Source organism: Chaetura pelagica, unplaced genomic scaffold, assembly GCF_000747805.2.
Source record: "Chaetura pelagica isolate M959 unplaced genomic scaffold, ChaPel_1.0 scaffold144, whole genome shotgun sequence".
Lineage (NCBI taxonomy): Eukaryota > Metazoa > Chordata > Aves > Apodiformes > Apodidae > Chaetura > Chaetura pelagica.
This window is the reverse complement of record NW_009952978.1, coordinates 1-7,615: the sequence shown is the minus strand read 5'-3', so window position 1 is coordinate 7,615 and position 7,615 is coordinate 1.

Below are 7,615 nucleotides of genomic sequence, written 5' to 3'. Positions count from 1 at the left end.
ATCGTGCCCGCTCCCAGGGACCCTGCCTGCCCAGCCTGGACCGAACCGGACCGGAGAAGCCTGCCCAGCCTGCATCTGCCACAAAGCCACTGGACCAGAGCCCTGCCAGCAGCAGGAAGGGGTCGCCCCGGTTACTGGGACGCAGACCCCCCTGCAGATCTCCAGCCGAGCCTGCCAGCACTTCTGACAATTGCGCTATGCAAGGAAGGAGGGTAAATATACACACACGTACACACACACTTTAACTTTCTTATTGGGCTCAATTCCTACCCTTTTATTCCATTGATTTACACCTCTCCTTCGGAGTGTGCCTTTTATAAACCATAGTGCCTTTGAATCCCTTTTCCAATATATATACCTAGCTAACCTCTCCTGAACCGTGATCCTTTAGTTTGTATTGACCCTTAATAAACTGATTAATTTGCAAAACTAAACATTGGTCTCAGTAACAATTTGTGAGTGTGGTGGGAGGGTACTTTAATCTACCCTCTAAAAAACGGGCCCACAGCGGCCGTTCCTCTGAGAGAGGTGGACGCTCGGGCTTTTTAACAAATCTCTCCACATTTGGGGGGGGGGAAGTCTTGGAAACATCCTGACAGCCAGTAGCCCCCTGGTTCCAGCTCGCGACAGGCCTCTTCCGGCTTAAAAGGCATTTTATTTAGTCTCATGTGGAGGGAGAAGATAGGCCGTTCTCCACAACACTTACTGCGATGAACATACCATGTACAGCCAGCAGCACACAACAAAGAGGCAGCAGCAGGCTGCAGTCCTTGACTTATACTTCCCTCCTGAGTCTCTGATTGGCTGGGTTTTGATCCCTTGTTAGCATATGTGCTGACCAGTCAGACAAGGACATTCTGACCCTTCATCAGGAAAAATTTTCCTCCTCAAGTCCTGTCAGTCATTAAGTTGCTATGTCCTTGAGGAGTGTCCTTGACTCAGTATATTAAGTCTCTCTATTCAATCAACTGAGTTAATGAGAGACATTATTTATTTATTGTTAGTGTGTCATCAATAAACGGAAACATCATTTGCTCAACTGCAGTACCATATATGAAATTTTTTTTGCACGCGGCAGCGCAGAAGAGAGAGCGGCAGCTAGCCTCCAGAGAGGAGACACGTGGCAGGCGCGAGGGCAGGCGGAGAGGCAGAGAGCCGCACGAGGGCAGGCAGGGAGCAGCTGGTGCCTTCTCATCCTAGGAAAAGCAGACTAGTAACTAGATTGATCATGGTCACAACACGGCCAAAAACCACTGTGAAAAAGAATGTGGGGACTCAGACGGAGCTCCCAAGCAGGCACGCAGCAGTGCAGGTCTCTGGCTGCAGTGAATGCCTGAGTCTGGCACTGGTATCAGAGGGAACCAGTGACAGCGCATGTGTGCGGTGTGAGCAAGTAAATGATCTCCTCAGGCAGGTGGTTAATTTTCCAAAGAAAGGACCATGCTTTTACTTCTCTAGAACAGAGAATAGAGAAAGCAGCCTTCAAGACTTATTTTTTTTTTTTCCTTTTTTTTTTTTACATAGGGTCTAAACACTCCATGCAGATTTTGGGAGGTTTTCCCCCAAAATATATACATAGGACCTTTTCCAAGGGCTATTGAAAGGCCTTTAAAAGCTTCTTATTTTAATGATTTTACAGTGGAACCTAAAGAAAAGCAGTGCTGTAAGAAGAGCAAATATATGATTTGACTGAATAGAGAATTTCTAAAATAAAGAAAATACAGGAAAAAATAGAGATAGGTAAAGTGTTCTGGAGTAGAAGAACCAGAACAAGTTTCAATGTGGACTAAACTTGGAAGAATCTTTGAGTCAAAGAGAAGGCTAGACTGAGAAAACTGAGAACTGAAAGGATTGGAAAAGATAATATTATAACTCATGATTTCTTATCCATAGGTAAATCTGTAATGTTTAGAATAACCTCTTTTTGAAGACATACATAATAAAAACAAATGTGGTGGTAGAGAAACAGTTTTGAATTCCTGCAGATTTGCTGAGCTGTGAATTCAGAAAAGGTAAACCTCTGAAAGAGGGAATTTAAAAGCATTTTAAAATGCAACATTTAGATAAAACAAATAAACAAATAAATAAGTGGTTATAATAGAAAAATAAAAATAAAACAAAATATGGGATAATCTGAAATATTCTCTTCCATTTTTTTAAATTTGAACAACAGAAGCTGTTACCTGTCCTACCTTACTCCTAAACACTGAAACCCAGAAAGAAAAAACAAGGGACAAAAAAACCAAACCATTTTACACTCCTACAAAATTACACATATTTATATTTCAAAGAATCATTGCATTCTAATTATTCACAGTACTGCTATGACTTTTCACTCTACTTTGAATTTCTTCCCCTTAATAGCAAGTCTCCTTGCTTTCTCTTTTAATGTAGCAATACTACAGAATCTAAAAGAAGAAAGGTAAAGAAAGAGAGAAAGAAGGATAGACTGAGAGTGAAAAGCCTGACAACTGTGTAACAAACAAGAACATAGTAGAAAAAAAATGTATTGTACTGAAGCTGAAAATTCTTTTTGAAAAATGTCAGAAGACCAGGTAGATTATTAAGCAATACAGTAAGATAATTATTTGTTTGCCTTGTTTGTACAATATTAACTACCTAATTTGTAAGGCATGGTGATAGAATTTAAATGCTAATAAAATCTTAACTGAGCTGATGTAATCACAACAAAACAGATTTTATATGAGTACATATCCTGTGTGGAAGGAACAAAATACCCAGCAGGACCAGAACCCTGGACTTCCACAGGGCAAACTTTGGTCTCCTCAATCATCTATTAAGGGAAATCCCATGGGACAGGGTGCTAGAAAATAAAGGAGCTCAAGATAGCTGGTCAACATTCAAGGACCACTTCTTGCAAGCACAGGATCAGAGTGTCCCAATGGTTAGGAAATCTAGTAAGGGTGCTAGGAGACCTGCATGGTTAAAGAAGGAACTACTGGGCAAACTTAAGTGGAAAAGGAAAATCTACAGATCATGGAAGGAGGGGCTGGTCACGTGGGAGGAATATAGGACTGTTGTCAGAGGATGTAGGGAGGCAATTAGGAAAGCTAAGGCCTCCTTGGAACTTAACCTTGCAAGTCAGGTTAAGGATAATAGAAAGGGCTTTTTCAAATACATAGCTAGCAAAACTAGCAGTAGAGGCAATATTGGCCCATTGAGGAATGAGGTGGGAGCCCTGGTGACAGAGGATATAAAGAAGGCAGAGGTGCTGAATGCCTTCTTTGCCTCTGTCTTCACTCCTGCAGGGTCTCCCTATGAGCCCCAGATTCATATAGCCCCAGAAGAAGTCAAGATAGAGGAAGAGTTTGACATGGTAGATGAGGATTGGGTTAGGGATCAGTTGAGTAATCTGGACATCCATAAATCAATGGGTCCAGATGGAATGCACCCAAGGGTGCTGAGGGAGCTGGCGGAGGTCATTGCTAGGCCACTCTCCATCATCTTCAGTAAGTCATGGGCAACAGGTGAGGTGCCTGAGGACTGGAGGATAGCAAATGTCACTCCAGTCTACAAGAAGGGCAAGAAGGAGGACCCGGGTAACTATAGACCGGTCAGCCTCACCTCCATCCCTGGAAAGGTGATGGAACAACTTGTTCTTGTGACTATCTCCAGGCACATCAAGGACATGGGGGTCATCAAGAGCAGTCAGCATGGTTTTATCAAGGGTAAATCATGTTTGACTAACCTCATAGCCTTCTATGAGGAAATTACTAGGTGGATAGATGATGGTAGAGCGGTAGATGTGGTTTATCTTGATTTCAGTAAAGCATTTGACACCGTCTCCCACAGCATCCTTGTAGAAAAGTTGATCAGGTATGGGTTTGGTGATCAGGAAGTGAGGTGGATTAGGAACTGGTTGAAAGGAAGGAGTCAGAGAGTTGTAGTCAATGGGGCAGAATCTGGTTGGAGGTGTGTGACTAGTGGAGTCCCACAGGGGTCGGTACTGGGACCGGTGTTGTTCAACATCTTCATCAACGACCTGGATGAGGGTATAGAATGTACCCTCAGCAAGTTTGCTGATGACACTAAGCTGGGAGGAGTGGCTGACACACCAGAAGGCTGTGCTGCCATTCAGAGAGACTTAGATAGGTTGGAGAGTTGGGCGGGGAGAAACATGATGAAATTCAACAAGGGGAAGTGCAGAGTTTTACATTTGGGGAAGAACAACACCATGTCCCAGTACAGGTTGGGGGCTGAACTGCTGGAGAGTAGTGTAGGTGAAAGAGACCTGGGGGTCCTGGTAGACAGGAGGATGACCATGAGCCAGCAATGTGCCCTTGTGGCCAAGAAGGCCAATGGCATCCTGGGGTGTATTAGAAAGGGTGTGGTTAGTAGGTCAAGAGAGGTTCTCCTCCCCCTCTATTCTGCATTGGTGAGGCCACATCTGGAGTATTGTGTCCAGTTCTGGGCCCCTCAGTTCAAAAAGGACAGGGAACTGCTCGAAAGAGTCCAGCGCAGAGCTACGAAGATGATTAGGGGAGTGGAACATCTCCCTTATGAGGAAAGGCTGAGGGAGCTGGGTCTCTTCAGCTTGGAGAAAAGGAGACCGAGGGGTGACCTCATCAATGTTTACAAATATGTAAGGGGTGAGTGTCAGGGGGACGGAGTTAGGCTTTTCTCGGTGATGACCAGTGATAGGACAAGGGGTAATGGGTGTAAATTGGAGAACAGGAAGTTCAAGGTGAATATCCGAAAAAAAATTTTTACTGTGAGAGTGACAGAGCACTGGAACAGACTGCCCAGGGAGGTTGTGGAGTCTCCCTCACTGGAGACATTCAAAACCCACCTGGATGAGTTCCTGTGTGATGTACTCTAGGTGACCCTGCTCTGGCAGGGGGGTTGGACTAGATGATCTCTCAAGGTCCCTTCCAGCCCCTAAGATTCTATGATTCTATGATTCTATGATTCATTCCAGAGTGTGTGTGGGGGGGAGCTGAGTGAGCAGCCATGTAGCTGTTTCTTTCTGTTGAAGTGTTGGGCCCAAACCACGACAATGTCATATTTCCAATTTTATAAAAGATTAACTTTTTCTTGTTCCACTAAATTACAGAGGGTAAAAAATAGACTATTCTTGTTTTGTTACTGTTCCTCAGAAATCACTAAGTATTTTGACAGGAAAGCAAAGAAAGTAAGAATATACATCTTCCAGGAATCTGTTTTCTTCAGCTAGTGAAAGCTAAAGAAGTCTGGTTAATGTCTGGATCAAGAGCCTGAAATGGAAGTTGCTAAACAGCAGTAGTGTGTCATTAGTCATTGAGAGTAATTTCAAAATCTGGAGTAAGTATGGAGAAAAAGCATAAAGGATAAGGGTTTTTGTTTGGTTTGTTTCTCTTTCCCCCCCCCGTGTTATTCTTCTGAAGCTGATGTCAGTGATTATTATACAGTCTCATTTCATGTTATATCCACTCTGAACACTTGTATATAAGCCATGTCACCTTTCCTTCACCATGTTATGATTATTTTTTTTCTCTAACTTGCCAATATGCTACTTATTTTCATTTTCAGTCCTTTGTAGCCAGTCAGCCTTCACTGTAACTGCTACACATACTTCATTTACTGTTAACTAATTCATTTATTTTCATTTGACCACGATACTAGCCTCCTACAGGTTATTTTCAAATAAATCTTTGTTTCCTTGAGAATAATATTTTTTACTGCACTTGCTCTTTTTAATGCAAAGGAACTCCCTATTAGTAAGTATATAAATGCCTCAGTTTACTCTTCCAAATACTCTGCTTCTTAACAATTAATTTTACTATTCCAGATTCTGAAGCACAAAGACAGTTCCAGTATTTTTATACTGTCTCTTTATATATTTCCATGTGTTTGTATCTATGTGTTCTTTCTTTTTATTCTATACAGAGTTGGTTAGCTCTTTGGGGCTTATTTCTGTGCTCTTGTGCAATATTGAGCAGTCTTGACTTGACACCCACCTAGAGCTTCCAAAATCCTACAGGTAATAAGAACAGTAAGTCTCTTTTTATCTCTCACTTAACTTTTTTAAAATAGATTGTTCTCACTCTCAACAATTTCTTCAGTACTTAAATCCAAGATAGTAAGCATCAACTGAAAATACCTAACAGTAAAGCAGCAATTAAAATTGATTTGTAAATTAAAATTTATACATAGATCTGAATTTCTTGCATTTTCCAGAATGTGATAGGAGAAAAGAAAACATAAAGGAAAAAAAAAAGCTGCTAAAAAAACCCACAAAACCCGCTGTATTTAATTTTAAAAAATGATTCTGCAGTTCTGATGTTCTTAAAACTATTTTAGCTCCATTGTCTCTCTCTCATTTGATTTCAGACTCATTTTACATGCTTGAAAATTGCCCGAAGAGACCAAAAGAACAGAAAATTCTGAAGGACACAGCAGTGGCAGACTTTAACAAGCTAGCAACACCCTTACTTTTAGTCACAGGGAGAAAGAAATTAAACAATAAAGTAGCGAAAACAGAGCTTGACTGTTTCCAATGAATATGGAATATTTTTTTTTGTCAGAAAATTTCTTCCCTGAAATATCTCAGAAATACCAGTATATGAAAAAAGTTTAGCTTCAGCATTAATTTCTTTGACCTTTCCCTGGAAAATGCAAGGGATAAGTAGTTGTTTTCCTAGGTAATTTAATAATTTCACTATTCTGATCAGTAATTATGGTCAGTTTATTCAGAAACGTACTTATTTTTAGCTAGGCTCCCTGCAATTTTATTCATTAACTATATTATTGTCTTCTTTTTACCAATTTCAGTTCTGTAGAAATTAAAAGCAAAGACCACCATTTCTTCCCATTGTTTTAAACAGAGCTTGCTGTGTTTCTCCTGTTTTCTTCCTAGAAATATTTATTTTGCAACCGAGTTTTCATTCTTGTTCCTGAATGCTTGGATCACCTGTCGTTGATGTATTATTTCACAGGGGCCTTCAGACAGCTGTTCTGCCTCTCTGCTTACAGCCTCTGAGAGTTGCCAGTATATTTGGGTTATCCAGGCAGCCTGATGGTTATGCAAATGGAGCAGCACACCTTGAGCTGAACTGGTGATTAGATGAACCTAAAAAATTCAGCACAACTGGCTGGGGGGTAGAGGGAGGGTGTCACCGTTTCGCTCAGGTTCGACAGCAATGCTCTCAATCCCCTCCCCCTCCCACCCAGGTAGGGAAGGAGAGAGAGAAAAAAGAGGGGCTTTGCTGGATTGAAAACTGAACTACACAGAGTTAATAAAACACTAATGATAAAAGAAAATATACACAGTTATATATAAAGGTGTGCAAAAGCCTCTCACCTCCCCCACCCCCAACAACTTTCAACAGCATCTACTGAGCTGCGAACAGTCCCGAAGAATTCCACACTGCTGCTGGAGGATGCACACAGTGATGAGGGTCAGGAGAGCGAGATCCTAGGGGTCTATGGTGATGGATGGACGGAGTCTTCCCTGTATGCCGGCCATGGATGGAAGAGAAGGGAAGAAGCAGGAAGGAAGTTGTCTTCTGTGATCTCTGACCTTCCTCTGAGCTGATGTAGATATATGGAATGGAGTATCTTTGGCCTATTTTGCTGTCTGTCTATTTCAGCCTCCTGCAGGGGGGTCATAGATCTC